Source organism: Otolemur garnettii, unplaced genomic scaffold (assembly GCF_000181295.1).
Source record: "Otolemur garnettii isolate 467f Iridium unplaced genomic scaffold, OtoGar3 scaffold00029, whole genome shotgun sequence".
NCBI lineage: Eukaryota > Metazoa > Chordata > Mammalia > Primates > Galagidae > Otolemur > Otolemur garnettii.
This window is the reverse complement of record NW_003852424.1, coordinates 18,399,072-18,411,846: the sequence shown is the minus strand read 5'-3', so window position 1 is coordinate 18,411,846 and position 12,775 is coordinate 18,399,072.

Sequence of the window (12,775 nt, the reverse complement as noted above, 5' to 3'; positions counted from 1 at the left end):
ATTTCACACTTTTCTGATCTAAATATTCAATAATTTCAAAATTGACTTATGCAAGTTTTTTTGTTTTTGTTTTTCCTTGATACTAGGTCACCCTGTGTTGCCCAACCTGGAGTGTAGTGGCATCCTCATAGGTCACATCAACCTCAAACCCCTGGGCTTCAGCGATCCCCCTGACTCAGCCTCCAGAGTAACTGGGACTGCAGGCACATGCCACCACACCCAGCTTATAAATATTTCTTGTAGAGACAGGGTCTTATTAGGCCCAGGCTGATCTCAAACTCCTGGCCTCAAGCTATCTTCCTGCCTGCACCTGCCTTTAGCTTAAACTGTAAAAATCAATGGGTTTTAGTTATATTTATAGAGGTATGCAACTATTACCACAATTGTAGAACACCTTCCATCTTCCTCCAAAGAAATCCTGTACCCTTTAGTCATCACCTCCCACATTCCCCCATCCTACTTCCTTCTTTTCTGAACATTTCATAAACATAGAATCATACAATATATAGCTTTTTTTGGTGACTGACTTCTTTCATTTAACATAATGTCTTCATGTATGATTTTATGGACCTAATAATATTCATTTTAAGGATATACCACGACACATATTATTTATCTATTCATCAGGTGGTGGACATTTAGATTGTTTCCACCTTTTTGCTAATAAGAATAAGGCTTCTATATACATTCATTGATTTCTCTTGGGTATACATCTGGAGTTGATTTGTTGGATGGTAGCTTTGTTTAACCTTTTGAGGAATTGCCATACTGTTTTCCAAAGTTACTGTAGCATTTTAACTTCTTAACAGATATATAAAGAGTTCTGATTTCTCTTAAATCTTTGCTTGCCTGACACCTCTATTGTCCATCTCTATATTTCTTATCATCCTAGTGAGTGTGAAGTGGTACCTCATTGTGGTTTGGATTTCCATTTCCCTGATAATCAATAATGTTGAGTTTTCTTTTACCTACTAATTGCTCATTTGTAAATCTTCAGAGAAATGTCCATTCAGATCCTTTGTCCATCTTTTAAATTGGGGTTTTGGTCTTTTATTATTGAGTTCTCCATGTTCTTTATGTTTTCTAGATATAAGTCTCATATCCAATATGTGATTTGCAATTACTTTCTTCAATCCAACAGATTGTATTTATGCTTTTTCCTTTGAAGCATATACATTTTTAATTTTGATGAAATCCAATTTACCTATTTTTCTTTTGGTTACTTATATTTTTGGTGTCATTACTAAGAGACAAAACTCAATGTCACAAAGATTTACACTTATGATTTCTTCTAAGAGTTTTATAGTTTTAGTTTTAACATATAGTTCTTTGATCCAAGTCAATTTTCTATATACATAGGATGCCAAAAAAAAGTGATTTAAGAAAGGAAAAAGCTGTATTAAAATTATAATACTTAATATATATTGATAACAAAAGATGAATGCAAGTCACATTTGAGCCACTGTTGTAATTACAAAAGTCAGACGTCACTTGAGTATTACAGTTTTGTTTTTGTTTGTTTGTTTTGAGACAGAGTCTCAAGCTGTCACTCTGGGTAGAGTACCATGATGTCATAGCTCACAGCAACCTCAGACTCTTAGGTTAAAGTAATCCTCTTGCCTCAGTTTTTCTAGTTAATTTTTTTTTTTTTTTTCTAGTAGAGATGGGGTCTTGCTTTTGCTGAAGTTGGTCTCTAACTCGTGAGCTTAAGCAATCCATCTGCCTCAACCTTCGCAGAATGCTAGGATTATAGGCATAAGGAGCCACTGCGCCCACCTGGGTATTACAATTTTAATATAGTTTTTCCTTTTTTTATTCTTTATTATTATTATTATTAAATCATAGCTGTGTACACTAATGCAATCATGGAGTACAGTGTGATGTTTTCATATACATATACAATTTGAAATATTTTCATCAAACTGATTAACATAACCTTTATGTCATTTTCTTAGTTATTGTGTTAAGATGTTTATGTTCTACTTTTAGAAAGATTCACTTGTACCCTTGTAAGATAAACCATAGAGGTGATCCCACCAATCTCCCTTCCTCTACCCTTCCACCCCCCTCCCCTCCATTCCTCCCCCCCATATTCTTAAACTATAATTAGGTCATAGCTTTCATATGAAAGCTATAAACTAGTTTCATAATAGGACTGAGTATATATATTGGATACTTTTTCTTCCTTTCTTGAGATACTTTTCTAAGAATAATATTTTCCAGCTCCATCCATGTAAACATGAAGGAGGTAAAGTCTCCATCTTTCTTTAGGGCTGCATAATATTAGTTTTTCCTTTCTTAAAATGTGTATCCTTTGGCACCCTATGTATATGATGGTTAACTTTATATGTCAACTTGACTGGACTAAAGGATGCCCAAATTGTAAAATATTGTTTCTGGGTGTGTCTGTGAACATGTTTCAAAAAAAAGATTAGGATTTGAATTAGTAGAGTGAGTAAAGAAGATCATCCTCTCTGATATGTGCATCATCCAATCCTCTGAGGGCATCAGACAGAGCAAAAAGGCAGAGGAAGGGCACATTTGCTCTGTCCTCTTGAGCTGGGACATATATCTTCTGATGCTTTAGAGATTGGAGTTCCTTTGGTTCCTAGGCCTTGAACTCCAGGACTTAATACCAGCAGACTCCTCTACCTGCTTCTTAGTCCTTTGGACTAAGATTGGATAACACCATTGCCTTGTCTGATTCTCCAGCTTCTGCCTAATATGTGATGGGAAAAGGTCCAACTTCAGTTTTTTTCACATGATTATTCAGTTGTCATACCACCATTTGTTGAGAAGACTATTCTTTCATTATTGAATTGCATTCTTATCACAAATCAATTGATCATACATGTGAGGATTTAAGGCTAGTATTCTAAATTTTATTCCATTGATCTATATTATTTTTATTAAAACACAGGGTTATAACAGCCACTATTTACTTAGCACTTTTTATATGCAATGTCATGACAGTCATGGCAAGCAGAATTCATGCTCATTTTATTCCAAGAAAAAAACTGAAGCTCAGAGAATCAGAACATTGCTGAAGCTGGAATTGGAATTCCAGGCTATCAACTTTAAAGTCTTCTCTGAACCATCATTCATGGATTATACTACCCCTGAAATATATCTTTTAAAATCCTAGTTTCCCAAAACAAAAAACCTAAATGGTCACATCTTTTGTGGATAAAGACCTGTTATTTACCTAATACATTTATCCACTTTCTACAAAGTTTCTTGTCTGAAGGAGACTGAAAGCATTACTATTTATAGTTATACTGCTAATTAACCTTCAGTGATCTATATTTTTATCTTTGTGTCAGGACTACACTGTCCTGATTACTGTAGTTTTATATTAAACTGAATTCAAGAAGTGTGATTCCTTCAAGTTTGTTCTATTTTCTCAAAATATTCTGGGAATATTGCATTTCCTTATGAATTTTGTGATCTACTTATCTATTCTATTTGTGTGTATGTTTTCTGGCTTTTATATGAAATAAATGTCTATTAGCTTTTGTTTTTTAATGTAATTAAAGAATCACAACTCTATTCTGTGCCAACATTTAGCAGGCAAGAGGATAAAAAGTTGACATATATCCAGCCAAGTTGTCTGAGAATTCAAAAAGAAAAAAATTAAAAAGTAAAGTTGACATATAAACAAAAAATAATCAACCATATTCTGAAACCCATGGAGGGGTTATAGGTACCAAAATTTGCAGAGAAATGATGTCAAATGTAATCTGAAATTTGCCCATTGTATTAAGCTACCCTAGATTTCAACCACAGTTTAGTGAGAACATGAGGGCAAATGGTCTAAAAGTGAATGAAGAGCAAGTAAAATGCTATAATTCCAGGTCTGGGTCTAAAGAGTAGATTGAACTGATAAGGAAAAAACCTTTGCCCTAATTTTGAGCCACTCAACTCTGGCCCCACCTTCTGCTCCAAACACATAGAAATACTGAAATTCAACACTCAGGAAGGGTGGTGAGGTGGATGTGACATCAAGTGACTCCCAGGGATGTCAGAATCAGAATTAGCTCATATTAGCTGAGGCTTAAGTTTCCATTTACACTTAGGAAGGTTAGTTTGTAGGCTCATGCATGACAACTGGTACAGAGTTGTGTTCATAGGTCAAAAATGAACCACAAGATGGATTACCCTATCTGTTAAACAAAAGTAAGGAAATTTTGGCTTGGTGCCTGTGGCTCAAGTGGCTAAGGCGCCAGCCACATACACCTGAGCTGTACAGTCTGAGCCCTCCAAACAACAGCGAGGGCTGCAACCAAAAAATGGCTGGGCCTTGTGGCGGGCGCCTGTAGTCCCAGCTACTTGGGAGGCAAAAGCAGGAGAATCGGTTGGGCCCAGGAGTAGGAGGTTGCTGTGAACTGTGATGCCATGGCACTCTACCCGGGGTGACAGCTTGAGGCTCTATCTCAAAAAAAATAAATAAAAATAAAAATAAGGAAATTTTATACACACCTTAGAAAAGTGTTTGAAGATCTATATTTCCATATAAACTTAATACAAAATAGGGTGACAAATGTATTTTGAAGAAAGAAATTGGCTGGGCATTCTGTGTAGATGCAAAACACTGTCCCACATGCCACTTGTTAATCTTCATTCTCACTCATTAAAAGTGTGGATTAGGTCTCTTGAAAAGACATGTTGTCCCCAGCTTCAGCACCTGTGAATGTGACCCTATGTGGAATAAGCTCATTGAAGATGTAACTGGTTAAGATGAGGTCATAGTAGAGTATGGTGAGTCCTTAATCTAATGACTTGTATCCTCATAAGAAAAGAATTGACACACATTAGAGGGAAGATGGCCAGATGAAGATGGAGGTCAATATTGCAAAACCACAAGATCTCACCAATTATCACTATGTTCTGTAAAAATCACATTCTAATTGGCTGATTTCTGACTGATAGTTTCATTTAATGATTTCTTTCCTTAGTAATACTGTAATTGATATAAATATTTGTACATTTTCTTGTTATTAAGTGCTTAAAGCACTTTGGCCTGTTTTTTCGTACCTGTTGGGGGAATAAAGCTATTTAAACCAAATATTTGGAGTACTACCTTAAGTAAATTAACAGGTGTTAATAAAGTTATGATGAAATAATAAAATGATTTAAAAGATGTATCATAGGCTGGACTTGATAGCTCACACCTGTAAGCCCAGCACAGTGTAAGGCAGAGATGGAGGGATAGCTTGAGGCCAAAAGTTCAAGTCTATAGTGAGCTACCATCCCACCACTGTACTCTATCCTGGTGCCAGAGGCCTTCTGTCTTTAAAAAAAAAAAGTGTATCCTGTGGTGAAAATATCTGTTGATTAGTTATCTTTTAAAATTCTGTGAGAAATAACCACCAGCGATTCTGAAGTACATAGGCCAGTAAGAAGGGAGGGACCCCCTCAACATCACTACCACTATCTCTCTTAGCCTGCAAAGGCAAAAAGAGGGCCGCTGGGAGAGGAGAATTGAGATCTCTCCTTTCTGTGCCCACATATACCTGACCTCCCCTCCCAACTGCACTCATATACCTGACATCCCTCTCATATATACACACATAGTTACCCAACCTTCCGCTAGATTTATATACATACACCTAACCTTCCTCTATATATTCAGATATACTTAACCCTCCCATTTCTCGCCCCAAGTACACGTATATACCTATCCTCCAGTGGAAGGAAACGGGGAAGTGAGAAATTACCAAAGGATAAATCTAGGGTAAAATCAAAAATGTTGAAAATAGAAATCAGACGAGGCAAGGTGGCTCCTCTTAAACTTTTGTTAAATTGCTTTCATCTGTCTTCATCTACCATCTGGCTTTTTCCTTTCTTTCCTATTTCCTTTCTGCTATGACTCACTCAACTCATACACTTTTAACTACTAACTCTCTGTAAATGGTTCTCTAACCCAAGGTCTCTCAACTTCAGCACTATTGACATTTAAGGCCAGATTATTGTTGTTATGCGGGCTGTCCTGGGCATTGTACAATGTTTAGCAGCATCCCTAGCTTCTCCTCACTAAATTCAGCACCTCTTAGCTGTGACAACCAAAGATGTCTGCAGACATTGCCCTAAGTCCCTGGGATGGGGGAAGGGGATTTCCTCAGGCAGAGAATCATTGTTTTATCAGCTTTTTTCAGTGGTGACCCACACCCCTCTTTCTAGGTATGCAATTTGAATACTCACTTATCAATTACATAGATCTCCCTCCAGCACATTTACTCACAGGTTGAAAGCTGCCTACATGGTATTAGTAACACTCTCTACCCTGAGGTTAGAAATGGAAATCCACAAATTGGATGGAACCTGAAAATGTATTTGATTTATCCTGAAGAGTATGTAAAAAGATTAGAACTGCTCTTATTTAAAAATTAGAAGGTTTCACATGGAAATTTAGATCCCTGTATTTTTTTCTTTTTCTTTAAATAATGTTTTGCTTAGCCAGGCTTAATAGCAGGTGCCTGTAGTCCCAGCTATTTGGAGGGCTGAGGCAGGAGGATTACTTGAACCTAGGAGTTTGAGGTTGCTGTAAGCCAAACTAAGTTCCTGGCACTCTATCTCAGGCAACATAGTGAGACTTTGTGTGTATGTATTTATTAAGATTTTGCTATACTAGGCTTTCACTTCCATAGAGTGGGCCTGATGGCTGTCACTGTTATCCTAAATAACCATTACATACAGGGTGGTTCTGGACAGGCCCTGGTAGGGCCAAATGAGCCCACATGCAGCCATCTGTTTATTCATGTACAAGGCTTTCTGTTATGGATGAAGGTAAGAGACCAGATTCCCGAAGGACCATGGTGCCAGGCAGCCTCCCAAGAGGCTGGGAGGCTGGGGACAGGGCCTTGTGGAAGCAACTGACAAACTTCCTGTGTTCTGGGAAGATCACAGGGTGTTCTGCTAAGACTTAGATCAGTTGTGGGGCACCCAGCCTATGTGGACTCTGTAGAGCAGAAATATTTCCTGCCCCTCTGATAGCACCAACATTGTATCTACAGCCCCTTCCTCCCACTACCCTGACTCCCAACCTGGAGTACTGATTGAGTATAAATTTAGTCTAGAGTAGGAATTATTTGAAGAGATAACCACTGTAAGATAGGGGGATAGTGTATAACCTGGTAACCTATGAGGAGAAGTCTGTTTAATGTATACTAAGTTGATTAATAATATTGTTGTGATAAAGAAAAGTAACAAAGGGAAACAGGAGAGCAGAATAGCTCTTTAAGGAGATATCCTCACTGTTTTCTGGAATTGCTGGCTTTTCTGTAAATAAAAGTAGAATTGTTGATCTCACATCCACTTCTCTTTTGAGTGGCTTGTGTGACAGGCAGATGGATTCATTGGTCTGGCAACAGGTCCAGGAGGAGCTTCTAACCCTCTGAAATAGGAGGTCCCTATAGTCCCCAGTGCAATTGTCTCCATAAACAAACACAAAATGACACGCATATCCCATTTGTTTTGCCATTCTTACGCTTTGGATTCCCAGGCCAGTAGAGCTCAACAACTAGAACATTAAAATCTTTCTGGTTAGCTAATCATTCTGTCGTTTCAGAAATAGCGATTCTTTTCAGGAAAACAATGCCAAGACTTACCATCCATCACTAACCTGTGACTTCTAAATAAGACCTTCTACGCACTAAGACTCACCATTCACCACTAACCTTTAACTTTTGGATCAGACCTCCTGCATGTGTTGCTTTCAATGCAACCTGCACAAACACATGTAGCCGCCTTCCTGAATCCCTTATAAAAAATCTCTACCATTAGTTGATTGGGGAGACAGATTTGAGACAGTTCTCCTCTCTCCCTGCTGATATCACCTATAATAAATTCCCTTTCTTCCTTGGCAATCAATCCTGATTGCCTCAATAATTGACTTTTTGTGCAGCGAGCAATTGCATTTAGGCCAGAACCTCTTTATTTTCCTACACATGGCCCACCTCCCCGCTTCAGGCATTTGATTTGTAGCCCCTCAACTAACATGTTCCACATATTGGTTTCAGATAAGTCTTTCTAAAATATAGCTATGACCAAAAAATGCTCCAGCTCAAACTTCTCTCTTGTATAGTAAGCTTCAGTAGCCATCTCTTATCTACTGATGAGATGTTGTCAGTGCCCAGCAGGCTTGGGGCCTGCGGGACCCACCTGGCACAGCTCTGGCCTTATCTATGAATGAAGAGCTTCAGGATGTGATTCTACCCTTGCCTTTCCTGAAACTGTAATCTCAAATTGTTCAAGTCTTACTTTAGTTAAGGGGCGAAACAAAATGAAATACAATTTAAAGAATGCCAATTCTGTATCAAGAATCATGCTAGGCAATTTACATATAAGAATGATATAAGATTCTCGATATCTTTCTAAGATTATATTGTGCAAATGAGAAGTTAAAGATCTTGTCCAAGTTCACAGAGACTGAATAACTTTTTGCCTTAATTATTTCAATAGTGTCTTAATTATTTTAATAGTATCTTTAGGAGCCACAACAATATCAACAAAAGCTGCTTTTTCCTTCTTTTCTTTTCTTTCTATTTGTTTGTTTGTTTGTTTGTTTGTTTGTTTTGGTTTTGAAAGTGCCAGGGTGGCTAATTTTTGTGTGTTCTAAGTATCTTGCCCAAGTTGGTCTCAAGGTTGCCATGTACTTGGCTCTCTTTCTGGACTTATTCTTCTGTTCCACTGATTTGTCTATTCATGTACCAGTGCCACACCGTTTTAATGACAGAGAGTCTGTAAAATGTTTTTGTAATGACTAGATATCCATTCCATAATTTGGTCTTTTTTCTCAAAGATTTTCTGACTCCTCCACTCCTAGATGAAGTTTTCCACAATGTTCTTCAGGGTGATCTTGAATTCCCCATCTAAAAACAAAACAACAACAAAAAAAATAGCTACTGCCTCAGGCTCCGGTGTACAGGCCACAGCCCAGCCTAATAAACTAAGTTTTATTTGACTTTACTCCTTACTTTTTTTGCTTTCCTTTGCAGCAAATAGCATAAACTCAGGATGAATTTCTAAGAACTAGGTTTGTTATGACATTTTTTCTCTCCCTTTTCATCTATTATTTAACACCGGAAAAAAATAAAAAATAGTGTGCACTTTAACCCCTTCTCACCTGGCCCCTCCCCTGACTCCTGTCAGATCCTAGAACATTTCACTCCTCAACCCACCTACCCCTGGCCCAGAATCCTCCTTCCAGCTAATTCATGCCTGGCCCCTTGGACCCCAATCCCTTCCCTCAGCTCCTCCAACCCATTAATCCTGGTGATGCTCCATCTTCCCACTGCACCAGATACTCTTCCTACCCTGCCTTTTCCTAAGCCCTTCTGGATCTGACTCCTGCCTGGATCCAGGCTAGATCTGTGGCTCTCCATGGCTCTGGGTGCCCAGTTGGGTTATTTTCCTCCTGCATTCAGTTTTGCTGCCAGAGAAATATCCTGCCTAGATCCCAAAGTGGATAGAAAGGAGTGCAGTACTTTTAATATTGTTTTCTTCATTACATACAGTCAAGTGAGAGGCAGGGCATCCTTGCAGAGGAATGAATATCATCAGCTGGGAAAATGACCATTCCAAGGGAAAACATCGAAACAGGGAGATTCCAGAAGCAGCAAGTGGGATGCTGGGTGTCCAGGACCTGGTGGGAAGAGGGCAGAAGTTTCCAGCCAGCAGCTCACCTGCTCCTCACTCCAAAAGGGCATTTCTCTGGAGGGGGCCAAAAAAGAAAAGAAGCAGGGGTAGTCATGATGCAGATTAAATTTTCCCAATGTGATACTCTCAGTTTGGCTGAGCACGTAGGCCAGCGGTTGCATCTTCTGGTCTCTAGTAGACAGAGTCTGTGCACCTACCTGCTGTGCACTTGTGCCAACCTTCAAAGAGGTGGAAACCTGGAAGAAGCTAGGAATTGAATCCTAAGGAAGAATTCTCAAGTTGTGTTCCCCAGACCAGAAACATCAATGTCACCCAGGAACCTGTTACTAATACAAATTCCCAGGACAGGTCTCAAACCTACTGAAATACAATAAAAGGAGTAGAGCCTACCAATAGGTGTTTTTAAAAGATTTCTAGTTATCTGATCCAGGAGATCAAGTTTGGACACCATTGTTCTTTAGGTTTCTCCTCTTATCTGTGGAGTGTTATAGGCTGGGAAGAGCAAGGCTAGAATTCAATTAACTTCCATTCCCTTCCATAAATTTCATGCCCCTCTCCTTTTAGGAGTTCTCATCCTTTCAACTACAGCTCAAAATACATCTCACCAAAACTTCCAACTGGTATTAAAATATACGTCATTTGTTTGTCATAGATTTTTTACATACCACTCATTATAGCAATTTATTTACAAACTCATCACGTTTATGAGAGAAAAATTGAAACCAGACAAGCCAAAAAAAAAAAAAAAGAAAAAGAAAGAAAAAGAAATGAAAAAGCACCCACAGTCCCACCCTCCAGGGATAAAACTCCATTGACCCTATGTATTTATCCCAAAGGTCTCCCTATACAAACTTAAGATAGACAGACTTTCCCTACAGCTTGACACATTTCAAACAAAAGGTCTTATTTTTCTGGCCATTTTTAGATTGCCACCTGACATTACCCCAAACTCCACAGATTCCATATATCTATGTATATTTTTCCAGTAGATAGAGCTATAGCTAAGACATAAATTTTATAAACCAAGGTTATGAATTAACCAAGGATTCACAAGGCACCTCTGAAGAAATGCCTTGAAATATAGTTTTCACAATATCTAGAACCACTCTAAAGACAACTCAAAAAAAGAAAACTTTTCACTAGCCACAAATGGGATACAACTTACATTTGTGACCATATTTTCTGGGCTTTCAGCTTCTCAGCTGACCAGCTATACACAAAAGCCCAAAAGTATCCTCTGTTCCTTACAGATGGAAGAAAATAGGAAATTAAGAGCTGTCCAGGTTGGAAGAGGAAAGAGAAAAGCATGGTATCCCCCAAAGTCAAAAGTCTTATCAAAAGTCAGATATCAAACCAGGAGGGACTGGGAATCAAATCCAGGCCCTAGCAGTGAAAGCTCAAAATTCTAGCTATTAGGTCACACGGTAGAGTGGCTCTTGCTATTGATCCAACAGGCCACCTACAGTAGGTAATTTGTATAAAGGATTTTAACTTTGTTTTGTGTCAGGTATTTTTTTTTTTTTTTTAGACAAAGTTTCACTTTGTTGCTCCCAGTAGAGTGCTGAGGTGTCATAGCTCATAGCAACCTCAGATTCCTGGGCTGAAGTGATTCTCTTGCCTCAGTTCCCAAGTTGCTGGGACTACAGGCTCCCTCCACAACACTATTTTTAGAGGCAGGGTCTTGCTCTTGCTCAGGCTGGCCACCTCGGCCTCCCAGGTGTGACCCACCATGCCTGGGCCCTGTTTTGCGTCAGATTTTTGCTCTCTAGAAAAGAGACTATCTAAGGCTAATCATGATGTATGTCTGTCTTTTAATTTGATCTTCTCATCAATTATTTAGAATGAAATATCTAAAATATTTTCTTTAAATTTAATTAGAAGTCTAATTTAAAGGATTTACCTTTAGACCATTGACAATTAGAATTTCCAATGGTGTCCTTATTCCAATGGTGAGTCAATTCAATAGCCTATTCAGAGGAGAAGCAATTCTAGAGGTCTCTCCACACTCTTAGAAATTGTCCAGTTGAAAAAGACAAACTTTCCGAGAGCATGACACATTTGGAATAAAACAAAATCTTGGGTTCCTGGTCATTTTTAGACTGGCCACCTCACATGACCTAAAAAATCATGCCCTCTAGTTAGTGAAGACCAAGAGATTGCTCCCACTGGGTCATAAGTCAAGTTCTTAAAGATATAAAACAAGACAAGAGGGAATTTCAACTTTATAATAGAATAACACAGAAAGTTAAAGACAAAGGAAAAGATTATTTGAGGGATGGAAACACATCAAACAATATGACAATTCATACCACAAAGTACCAGAAAGGACACCAGCATTTCTACACCAGGATTATTCACACACCAGTCCTTTTCTCCCATTAACCAAAATTTTATGGAGGAAATAATGATTTTTACCATCTCCCCAACTGGATTTCACAGAGATAGTGCAGGGAAACTGGCTACTAAAAAAAACATTTTACCCTTTTGCTACCTTATCAATTCCTAAATTCCTTTCATTGTGGCTTACTGAAGAACAGAGTGAATTTGTTGATCCTGTTTGTGAGGCCAAACTGTAGGGACTACCTGAAAAGGTTCGCATTACCTTCTGAAGTTTCAGTGAACAATCAACTCACTGAAAGCAGATCAATTGGAGAAAAGATATACAAATTTATTTAATTTGTATACATAGGATCCTTTAAAAGGAAGACCCAACTTCGTACAGGGGAAATTTTCCCTTTCTATGCTTTGGTTCAACAAAGTATAAACAGGTATATGGGGAAATGATTGGACAAAATGGCTATAATCTAATGCTAATAGACTGAGTGGGGAAACCCAGCAAGGCCTGTCAGTCTAGATCTAGTGGTTCTCAACCTGTAGGTTGCCACCCACAGGAACTGTATTAAAGGACCGCAGCTTTAGGAAGGTTGAGAACCACTGGACTAGATTCTTCTTGGCCTTTCTGAGCATGCATTCCTTCCTTCCAGGTGTGGGGCAGGGCCTCCACTAGAATGGTCTTATAACCTACAGTCCCCAAAAGGTAGGTCAGATAATTTCTTTATGGCCAGTTTTTACACAGAAAGTCAGAGGGACAGTAAGGTATTATTTTTAGGTTTTATAG